The 11,710-nt window shown below is 38.0% G+C and overlaps 1 long non-coding RNA gene across 1 annotated transcript; it reads left to right on the forward strand.

Moving 5' to 3' along the window:
• Positions 1 to 6,568: 6,568 nt before the first annotated feature.
• Positions 6,569 to 8,928, forward strand: LOC113405663. Its single transcript, XR_003369541.1, has 3 exons — positions 6,569 to 6,637; positions 8,148 to 8,201; positions 8,859 to 8,928. It is a non-coding gene; the product is annotated as an uncharacterized LOC113405663 (long non-coding RNA).
• Positions 8,929 to 11,710: the final 2,782 nt, after the last annotated feature.

Raw genomic sequence — 11,710 nt, forward strand, 5'->3', positions numbered from 1 at the left:
GCAGCTGCCCCGGAACCTTTCTCGCGGCGGCCCGTGTTCCCGGCCCGGCCGGGCTTGGGGACGGACCGCCTCGCCCCCGGAAGCGGCCCGACGGAGCCGGTAGCGCTGCTCCTGGCTGACCCTGGGCGAGGCGCTGAGGCGGGGCCCGGGCGCACCGTGCCCCTGTCCCCGGCTCCAGGATGTGGCGGGCCCGGGCCGCGGCCGTGTGGTGAGTGCGGGGGGCTCTGGGGCGGGGCGGGGGATGCCGGGCTGAGGGGCCCCCGGGCGGATAACGGGCCGGGGCGACGACCTTCCTTGGAAACCAGCCGGGGACAGACCGACGCCCCTCGGCCAGGACCCGCCAGCACGGAGGGGCGGACAAAGGCCCAGGCCTGTAGCGGGACGGAGTCTGCTGCGGTTACAGGCACACGCCCGTGGGGGTTGGAGGCAGCCGCAGGCTCCGTCCCAGGTGTTTTTCAGGCCCCCCGTAGTTGTCCTGCTCCAGCTCTACCATTTGTTTCATGAGGTGGGCTGGCCAGCGCCGCGCACAGATGAGGCTGTGCCACTGAGCGATATAAAGGCATGATAATATCCCCCTATTATCTGTCCCATTGTTTACACAGCCTAGCCGTTTGATTTTTTTTTTAAATTACATTTGTGTGTTTGAGCAGAGAGGTTTGTCCTTGAGCTCTCCACAGTGATGTACAGGTACCGTTTCTAAGTACGGTGTTTGAGTGATTACTTTATTTTTTCTCAAGTGTGCGTTGCTTTGGATTTATCCATGTTGAATTTTATGTGTCATTGTGTAGCCAATTCCCCACCTCTGAAGTACCTCCCAGTCTTTTCTGGGCTTGGCTAACGTAAATAACCAGGTGATCTGCAAATTTTGCTACTTCACTGTACACCCCCCTTTTCCAGATTAATATTATTAAACACCACCAGACTTAGTGCAGAACCTCGAGGCACCCTGCTATTTGCCATAATGAAAACTGACCATTTATTCCTACTCCTTGTTTCCTGTCTCTTAACTGGTTTTTCATTCATGACAATACTTTGTCTCTCACTCTGTAATTACTTAGGTTCTTTAGTAGCCTTCTTCTGAAGGACCTTCTCAAAGGCCCTTTGAAAGTCTAAATAAATGATGTCAACTGTTTCTCTGGTTCCATTGCCCAGGTAGACACAATCTCACTTATGCACAAAGATCACACAGAAACAGATACAAACGTCAGCAGTCTCTCCTACCCAGCTTATTTTCACATATAGCTTTCTTTCTACCATTGTGTTTTCTTTGTGCTTTGCTTAAGAGTTCTCTCTTTCACCTCAACTCCTGCTTGGCAGGTATTTTAAAATTTTGAAATTACATTCCCTATAGTTACTGGAAAGTTCTCTTTGACTCTTCTGTCCTCCGCAGATCTTTTGGTTGCTGGAAAGTAAAAGGGAGAGATCTTAGCTTCTCTACCATTAGATAATCCTTCTTGAGTTCTGCTCACCCCGTGAATTCCTCCACTGTCTGCTTCTGCAGCCCATCCAGTAGCTTTCCCAAGCAGTAGCATGAAATTAACACCATTCTTGACTGTTTCCCCCTGCCCACTTGATTCTGAGTGATGGTGAAACTGAACAATCTTGTTAATTTCACTCTGCTGTTCCATGGCAAAGTTGGAAAAAGCAGCAGAAACATTAGTGTTTTTCAGCTGCAGACTCAGGAAGAAAATACTGTCTTTATTTATATTTGGTTCACATTTGGAAGGTTAGCTTTGCAATCATATGGACTAAAAAATTGCTTAGAGCTTAAATTCTATAGAAATTGATTGGTCATGTCCTGACTCTAGATGTTGGGTGTATTATTTTTCAAACCTTGCTCATAGCTGAAAACAGTATGTTAATGATTGACGTTTTACAGTTATATTGACTTTCATCCCAGGTGCTTAGATATGATAGCAAAGGGTACTATATAAGATCAGAAAAAGTGCTTTACAGATATCCATACAACACAACTGGATTACAGCAGTTACTGAAGTGACAACCAGGCAGACACCAACAGTAGAACTGGTTGGGAACTGGAAAGCCAAAATTTCTCATGAAATGAGTATTCAGAAGAAAACTTGAATCGGAGCCATTGATATGTTTAGTTTCTATATAACTTGTGTATTTTATAATAGATATATCTGGTTTCTCTTCAGATCATATAAATCTTTCGCCTTTTACGCTATATATCTGGAAATATCTATAAATATAAAATGTAATAATATAAATGTTGAAATAAAATTAAACAAAACAGCATTATTGAAACTAAACATTTCAACTTCCCATTAAAAACTTGTGTCAATCAACAGGTTCTCACAAAACATCTTGGTTTTGAGAAAACTGCATTTTTTTTATGGACTTTTTCTGTTGAGTACATTTTGACCAGTTCTAACCAACAGTATGTGACAGCTAAGAGGATAATAAAGATCTTGGCATGGCGCTGGAATATACCCTTACTTTTATGAGAAGTGGCATAAAATCCTTACTGTACACTTTAAAGCAGAAGGGTTTTAATATTTTTGGTATTATTCAAATGACAATATGATTGTCAACTAAGTTCTAGTTGCTGTGATATCTAAGGGAATGCAACTTGAATATAGGGCAAAAAATAAACATGCAGGATAAATAAAATTTCATTGTCTGATTTTTATTTCAAATCTAGTGGGTTTTTTTTTCAAAAATATGATTTTATCATCTATCCCTTTAAGCTGGGTTCAAACTAACAACTAGAGGTGGCCATCAGATCACTATTTACTGTCTTTTCATCTCTGCTGAAAAGATTAAATATTTCTGTACACTGAGTGTAGGCCCAGAAAATGAAAGAGCTAAGTGCAGTCATAAACTTCCTTATGGATTGACCATATTCAGTCTCAGTCATTGGCTTCTAAAGCAGAAGGAATTAAAATATTTCTGCTGCTGTGGTCATCTTCCTAAGGAAAGTCACTTGAGTGGTAATGGGATATTATGTCTCCAGTAAGAATACATCCATGAAAGGAGCAGAACATCAAATGTTCCTTTTCTAGTGTCCAGAATAATGTATTGGCAAATGGTAAATTTAGCCAATTCACCACCACTATTCAGAGAACTAGGTAGGTGAGTGTGGAAGGAGTTGGATTTACTCTGGCAATGAATGGATCATGTGTGTTGTTACAACAGCCTGGACAGACGGATGGAGAGATCAGATTAATATAAAAATGTGAGGGGGAAATATAGGGTATGCAAAGTATTTCTAAGGAAATGGAAAAATATTGGTTTGGTTCTTTGATGCTTTCTGATATAAAGCATCTTAATATTGATTCCTTTGGTGTTGTGAATAGTTGCGTCGGTGATTTCATTGCTGGGTGATAAGGCATTTCTGCTGTTCTCCATCCATTCCCATGGAGAACACTAAATGGAGTTCGGAATCCTGAAGAAGGCTGTGAATAAAAAAGTGGTGGTTTCCAGAATTTTAGTATTCAGATTTTGGATTATTTTAAGTGATGTATCTAATTTTCACTGCTGCGGTTATGGACAGATTGGACAAGTACAAAAGGAGTCGTTCCTTGAAAAGTTTTTACTCTTCTCTGAGCTAGCAAAATAGTATTAAAAATAGTTTCAATAAACATTTACAGGTTTGTTTTGAATGTCCTGTAGAACACTCAGGAAAAAATAACAGTAAAAATGTATACCGGACTTTGTTCCATCCCACAGATAGCCACCCTTGATTATAGGAAGCGCAGGTAGTGATGCCTGTACTTCAGGTTGCCTGGCGCTTTCCATGATAAGACCCTGTTTTCAGTTGCTTATGACCTTGCCAAACTTAAACTGTTCATACTGGGTGTTTGCCTGAGGCTGAATTATTCTTGGAAAATTTTAGCTAAAATGGTTCAGCCATTTCCAAGAATGAGACTAGGGTAAAATAAGTGATTTTGCCCATGTTTAATAAAAAAAAAAAAGTCAACTATTTTGTTGAAAAGCTGTAGCATATAAAACAGTATGTGGTCGTGTAATTAAAACGATCATAATGCTTATTCACAAGGGGGCCGAATTAGGGTTGCACAGACTGGCATTTCCTAACCTTTGAGTGCTTGACTTTGTGACCTTAATAATGATCTTTTAATGTAGGGGTTTTGAATGCAATTCTGGGTAAAGGTAGTTAGGTAAACTCTCTATTATATGTATCTTCTCGTGTGAAAAGATTTTTCTTCCTCCCCTAAGATGGGAGTGGAACATCGTAGCCATGTTCCTGTATAGACTTTCCACTCCTGTTGAACGTGCACAAAACCAAGTTCTTGTGTACTTATTCACTAATTTCAGCTGCAGAAATTAAATTTATAAGACAGCAGATGACCTAACCCAAGCGTTGATACTTATTTCTGTCCTTCAAATCCTTGTTAACAAGTGAGAGGTTGTTTATCCAGTAAGTATCCTTTAAACCAAAGTATTTTATCCAATTCAACATTTTCTGTGATTAGGATACAAATATTGATGAAGATGATATGTCATTTTAATATGTCAAGCTAATATAGGGGGGGCTAGCAAATGTAGTGTTTAAAGTAACAAAACATAACTATAATTCTATTAAATGAAAACATTATGGAATATTTAAGACTGGATTAGGTAGCCATTGCACACTTTTTGAAAGTAATTGCAAATGTTAATTCTATTCAAAAGGCTATGAGTGCCCACAGGATCTATGTTGGCTAGTAGCCGGGAAGGAATTTCCTGTATGGTAAAGCACTGTACCTTTGGAATGATGCTCTACTTTATTTTTCATCCTCTGTAAATCAGTCTCTCTCTCTCTCCCTCTCTGTGTGTATGTATATATATATATATACATAAATACACACTCTCGCTCTCTCATATTTTGTGTGCTGGAGGTAGGATACAGGACTACTTGGACTAAAGGTGTTTTGAGTAGAGCTGTCACGTAATCTTAATTTATTTCTTTATTTTTATCTTTTCTTTCAGTGTTGTCTGCCAGAGCTTAGCAAATAGCAGCTATGGAGTAAAAGGAAAATCACCATTGCAAAAATTGCATCTTGTTTCACGAAGTATTCATCATCCCCATTATACAAGTTCAAAGTTTCAGAGACCTCCACTAAGGACATCAATTCAACAGTTCTCCTCTCTTAATCGTCTTCCCTTACGGAAAACCAAACTTTTATCTGTAAAATATGGATACCTGCCCCATAGAAATTTCTGGGTAGCTAGACTGGCTTCAAGGCTGCTAAAACTTCGCTATCTTGTATTAGGATCTGCTGTAGGTGGTGGCTATACAGCAAAAAAGGTATTTATTTGCAGAAGACATTTTATATGTTGTTTGACAGGCATTTCAGAACAGTAGTTATTGCTGCAGTCAATAAAATGTAGAGTTCCATCATTTGATCAAATAAAGACAGCGGAGAGTATGAGGGTAGAGAGGGACAAGTTATTTAAATTACTAGAATAGATTTTATTGGACAGAAATGGGATTGGGTTTTGATGACTGTTTTGTAGATGTTGTGACTAAGCCACAAAGCCAGTGCGTAAGATGACAAGCTAGCACAATAGATTAGTAGGTAAATTCTTTCAAGTAGAACATTTATATGCTTCTCTTATGACTTTTTTTCTGTTTTTGTGTTAGACGTATGATCAATGGAAGGAGATGCTGCCTGATCTCAGTGACTATAAGTGGATTGTTCCTGACTTCATTTGGGAGCTTGATGAACACATTGACTTTGGTATCACAAAAGCTAAAATATGCTTTGATTGCTAAAGATCAGCGTATGCCACGCTTAGATTTAAGAACATGGGTGTTCAGAAGCTGGTTGCTTCTATACAAATGTTCTTATACCATGATTTTAATAAGATAAGTGCTCAGGGATGTGTCTTAGGAAGGCACACATCTCATATATGCATTCTAAGAGGAAAAGACCACATAACATTTGGTGGTGGTTATTCCAACATCTATCCTGCACATGGGTGCATTGCTTGAGACTAGATGAAAAAATCGAATTATGGACTAATTAATCCTACACTCTCCGTGATGGTATTTAAAGTATGCTGTCAGCCTGAAATCTTTTTGTTTGTTTGCTTTTTTAAAGGAAAGAATTAAAAGTAGCAGCAGGTGCTATACTTGGCAGTTTTTGTTGTTGTTGTTATCATCAAATTCTTGTTTTTGTGAATATTTCTCTTTCTGGTTGCTATGTGAAAGACTCATACAAATAAAAGGAATATCTGACTAAGTATGCAGAAGGAACTGTGAAACAGCCTAGCCACAAAATGCTGTTGAATGCCCCAGATAAACTGAAAAATAGGAAAATACTGTCTTTGAAATGTTTGTTACAGTAATTGTGTTGTACAGATGCTCTCTTGTTCTCTCGCTCTCATATACATAGAAACAGAAACAAACATTAAAATATAGAAAGAGAAGCATTTTGATTCCTGACACAGAAAAATGGAATGAGCATGTGAATGTGTTTTAATTTTTAGATAGTTACTAAATTTTACAGTGTAAACTATTCTCGCTTATAAAAAAATTCACCTTTTTATACTTTTTCCCTAGAAAAATTTAGCAAAGCCCTTCCTGATGCAGAAGACCTCACTAAACTTCTACCTGACTTTGACAAGATTGGAGAGAGCCTCAGTTCCCTGAAGGGCTTTTTCTCACCTGGTGAGAACAATTTTTCGGCTTTGTTTTACTTATGAGAATGTGTATTGTTACAATGTGAGATCACAACACGTCTTTAAACAACAACAAGAAAAAGGTTTGTGGAAATTGTGTGCTGTTCTACCAGTATCTCATTTGTTTTTTAAAAATAAATTGTGATAACAAATGCTCGGTGCGAACTGAGAGATGTGAAACTGAACAGCGAATTGTAGACTCCCAGTCAAACTAAAACCAAATAGATTGAAAATGTAAATGTTTCAGTGAGGTGTAGATGCTGAAGCTAAGTTGCCAGTGAAGGTGAGAGGAGAGGTCTAGCCAGTACACTTTAACAATATATCATTGTGCTCACGGTAGGAGAAAAGAATGATTTTGTTAAAGAAATGTGCTTCAGGCACTGGGTGATTATTTTTTTAAAAAACTACCAAAATATCTCCATTTGTGTTGGGTGTAGCATTAAGTAGATGCAGAAGATTTGTCACTGACCTAGTAGTCTCTCAGAGGCTCAGCTGACAATTTTCTACTTGAGCAAAATTCTGATTGAAGTTAGTGGGAGTTTTGGCTGTGTAAGGACTGCAAGACAGGCAGAATGGAACAAAAGATGACGAATGAGCTCTAAAACCCAGATGCTACATGGCAAATGGATGGCCATATTATCAAATCCGCACACCCTATTGATTGTCCATACCCTACTGAATTTAATCTTTAACTATTTTCTCATTTTAACAAATTCTAAAAATGTATTCTGGCAGTGGAAATTAATAGATTTTAAGGCCAGAAAGGATCACAGTGGTCATCAATAGTGATTCCTTCTGCTCTTTAGAATCTATGAATCTAGTCTGGTTTTCTGCATAGCACACGCCGTAGACATTCACCCAGCCATTCCTGCAGTGGAGGGAAGTCTCCTTCCCTGCTACACAAGTGAAACATTATCAAGCCCCCTATACTTTTGTGGCTGAACTCAAGGTTATCTTTTAGAAACACATCTAATCTTGATTTAAAAATAGTATATTGTAAATTTAGACGGAGATATAAAGATGTAGATGTACATATAAAGCTTCATAGCAATCAAATTTTTTTCATTTAAGTGTGCTTGATAATTACTGTCACTGTTCTAGGTCTATTTGCATGTTCATAACAAGCTTACTTGCATTGTCTGAAACAAAACTTTTAATATTATTAGAATGCATAATATATATAAAAAAACAACTTTACAGAGAGCAGAATCTAAATGGGATTCAAGTGTGAGGGTGATGAGAAGGGCAATATCAGAAACCAGAGACAAGTAGATGAGACCTCCTATGTGTTGGGGTTTTCTTACCTGGAATGTAATTTTGACTTTGGTGCGAGTTACTTGTTATCCATTTTAGCTGCATTTGTTAGCATACCAAGATGGGCAAGATTGGTTATGACTGCCCAGTCCCTGAACTCTGAGACAGAAATCCCTCACAACTTTGCTTTGCCATTTGTTTGTATTTATAATTTTTATTTCCCCTTTTTTGCTGGTTTTTCACAGGTTACAATTTGGTTAGTGAAGTCATAGGAGCTTCTGATCTGCTTCTCTTGTTAGGTGTGTAAAAAGCCATTTTTACTGCCCTTAACGTGCCTCTTTAAAATTAATTAATTAAACAGTGATACATTAAAAAAGGGAGTGAATAACAATGCAAATGCAATTTATTGCAACAGTTTAATCTTGAATTGGAAACATTTTATAACTACTTTAAGAAAACTCAATTCCCACAGTGCCAATGAAAAGCCAATGGCTCACTGTCAAAACACTAAACAGATGCCTATAATTCAGGCATTTTTCAGAAGTTTGTTCAGAAAAAAATTATTTACAATATGCAGGAATATTTTGTGTTTCTCATCACAAATGATAATATAACTTATGTCCCATCATCTGATGTCTAACACATGCAGTCATTTCATCAGCAAAAATGTCTTCAGAACTTAAATGCTCTAGTTGAAGTTTCCTGTTACCTTTTATAGTAGCCCATTCAGTGTGAGTTGGATGCTAGATTGGTACAGTTGTTAACAAATCAGTTTTAAGCTGTTCTATGCTTATTTACAATAATCCGTAGAATGATTGCAACTTCAGAGAGATTATTTGTATAGTAAATACCTGGGTACTGAGTTGTACTAAAAATTGGACCTCCTATTAGACATAGTTTTGGGCTTTGAATAGGGTCCTAAGGCATTTCAGTTAGTTTCTGTAATTATTTCCTAGGTTCCCAAGGAGAAACAGCATTCAGAGCTACAGACCAGGGATATGAAAATGACAAACAGTACAAAAAGGTATATTTGCAGAAAGTATTAAGTTATTCAATCACAAAGCTTTAAAAAAAGATTAAAATCTGTGTTTTTTCTGTAGGAGTTAATTTTTTTAAAAAGGCACTTTAATAACGAACTGTAGATGTAGATTTAAAGAGGCTTGAGAGAGCTGAAATGGTTTAGTATATTGTATATAGTATATTGTAATTTAACAGCTAGGCTAACAGTTAAAATATTTTGTGGGGAAGAAGGGAGTAATATAAAGTCATTAAACCTTCTGTCAAAATGATATTCTCCAAAGACTTGGGTTGTAATGGGCATGTTACTAGAGTCATTCTCTATTCATTTTAAATTTGTGTGCAGCCTGAGGGACTGATCCTGCCAACACTTACTGCTTGTAACTGTGACAGTGTTGGTTGGTTCAGGCCTTAATATAAAACTCAAAGTGCTGCATCATGCACTAGCTTCGGTTATACGTCTGAAAGTATTGCATCTTATGACCCTTTTCCACTTAGACATTCTACATCAAGCTTTGGGTTTCATTCTTTTTCTGCTCAAAACTTAGAGCAGCAATTGTTTTTATGGCCTGCTCATTTTCTAGAAAAGGAGTTTTTTTTGTTTTGATCCTAGAAGATGACTTTGCCGTGTGAAATGTCACATCAGCTGGTTAATAAAGTTTATTAGCATGCATGTTCAACCTTTGCCTTGCAAGTGAGGAAAGTAAAGTTTAGCATTGCAAACTTCTAGATCGCAGATCTTATTTTTATTAGTTCTCTTCACCACCAAATAGCATCTGATTGTTTAATTTCATTCTATAGTAGTTTTCATTTTTGCCATTGTACATTTTAAAAATTTCTGAACAAATCGGAATGAAATCTAATACATGCTGAGAACTTCTTTGAAAAATATTTCTTGTTTGTGAATCTAATGATCAATACTGTGTATACCTCACAAATGGGAACATTTATCATTCCAGTCTTAGCAAAACTGTAAATAACACTCTTATTTTAAACACGTCTGTGCATGCAGACATGTTTGCATGTGTGCTGCATTTAATGCATGTGCACACTTACTGCACATGCCTACAATGAAACCAGTACAAGAGATCACCTTTTATTAGGCAACCTCCTTAGGCTGACCAGATAGCAAGTGTGAAAAATCGGGACAGGGAGTGGGGGGTAATAGGAGCCTATATTTAAAAAAGCCCCAAATATCCGGACTGTCCCTATAAAATCGGAACATCTGGTCACCCTAAACCTCCTGTCTTGGACCACCTCAGAGTCTCCACATTTGAAATGAGTACAATTCTGTTTTCCCTTTATTAGAAGCCTACCTTTGCTTAGCAACAGATTTTTGTCTGCCTTGAAAGGTTGCTTAAGACAGGTGTTCACTGTTCAAAAGTTAAAGTGTTTCACTCTTGGATTGTGAAGTAAAGGTCTTCTTACCTATTGTCTTAACAAATCATTTATGAAGCTAAGCCAAATTACTTGCTTTCATATATATTTTGTTGAATACCGCACATGTAATGAATGCTCATTAAGCTTGGTTTCTAAATGCAAATATCAAGTCATAAAACAAACCAAGGCAATAAGTAGTTTTATAATAAATCAGTCTTAAGAAGAACATGTTTTTTTCATACCTTTTGGTGGAAAACTCACTTAGATCTGAATGAAACAATTGATTAACTGCCCCCAAATCAGACAAAATGCTATGGCTAATCATCTGAATTCCCAGTGATAATTCATGCAAGGATCCTCTCTTCATATGCAGAGTTTCTTCTCCCATGCCTGTTACTGGCTAAGCTCAGTGCTATATTGCTGGGGACTGGAAAACAGAGGCAGAAGAGTCTACAAATCTTTATTATTATTTATTGACTTTTCTGTGGCATTCATTGCCGTAGTATTTGGGTGGTAAACAATGTTAAAGTCACAAGAAAGCATTTTTAAACTTGAATTTGCTGCTTATGGGCCTGGTTCAACTGTCACAAAAGTCAATGGGTATCTTTTTATTGACTTCAATGGAGGTTTTATGGAAGGCATTAGAATTTGAATTCAGGTCTCCAGTAAAAGGCTGTGTTACTGCGCTTCTGACCGTCCTTAGTGAGTTAGCAATGGTTTGTTCTGAATGTTTTAATTTTATTGCCTAATAGCTTCCACTTGCTCTTTCTTTTTATTTGTACCCTGTGGGCAGTGGAATAATTCTCATTCTATTTTCTTGTTCACCTTGTCCTGCTTTTCTGGGTACAGCCCTCCTGTGCACCTCTGTTCTCCTGTCTCATTCTGAGGCCTAAATTGGCTGTGAGGAAGAGGTGCTGGCTCTGATGAACATTAAAACTGGGGCCCTGTTCATACACTTGTGGAAATGGGGGAACACTATACTGGACCTAGTATAAAACAGTACCTCTGTTTTGTTCAGGGGTGTGAGATCTGCTTATGCTGTCAGGCAGAGCCGGCGGAGTAATCAGCTGTAGTGCAGGGGCAATAATCAATAACACAGTGTGTAGCTACTTTGAAGGTTTGGGATATCAGAAGAGAGAGAGAAAATCCTCTTGTTTTTAATGCATTTACTTGTGACCACAGAACTTTCAGTTTGCCACAAAACTCATGACGGTGCTGCAGAAAACATGGTCCCTGATTAAATCTATGGGCCTCTTAAAGCTAATCTTAGTTTTGTTATACTAATTATATCCAGCAGCTCTGCTAATGGAATAGCTTTCTTACTGCAGGGGAATGACTCCTCAAAACTGAGGGTTAAAGGTATAATGGGTTTTCAGGACTGTATACTGTTGTTATGGTTGTGATTGAAACA

The sequence above is a fragment of the Terrapene carolina genome, unplaced genomic scaffold (assembly GCF_002925995.2).
Source record: "Terrapene carolina triunguis isolate 2854851 unplaced genomic scaffold, T_m_triunguis-2.0 Scaffold47822, whole genome shotgun sequence".
NCBI classification, from domain to species: Eukaryota; Metazoa; Chordata; order Testudines; family Emydidae; genus Terrapene; species Terrapene triunguis.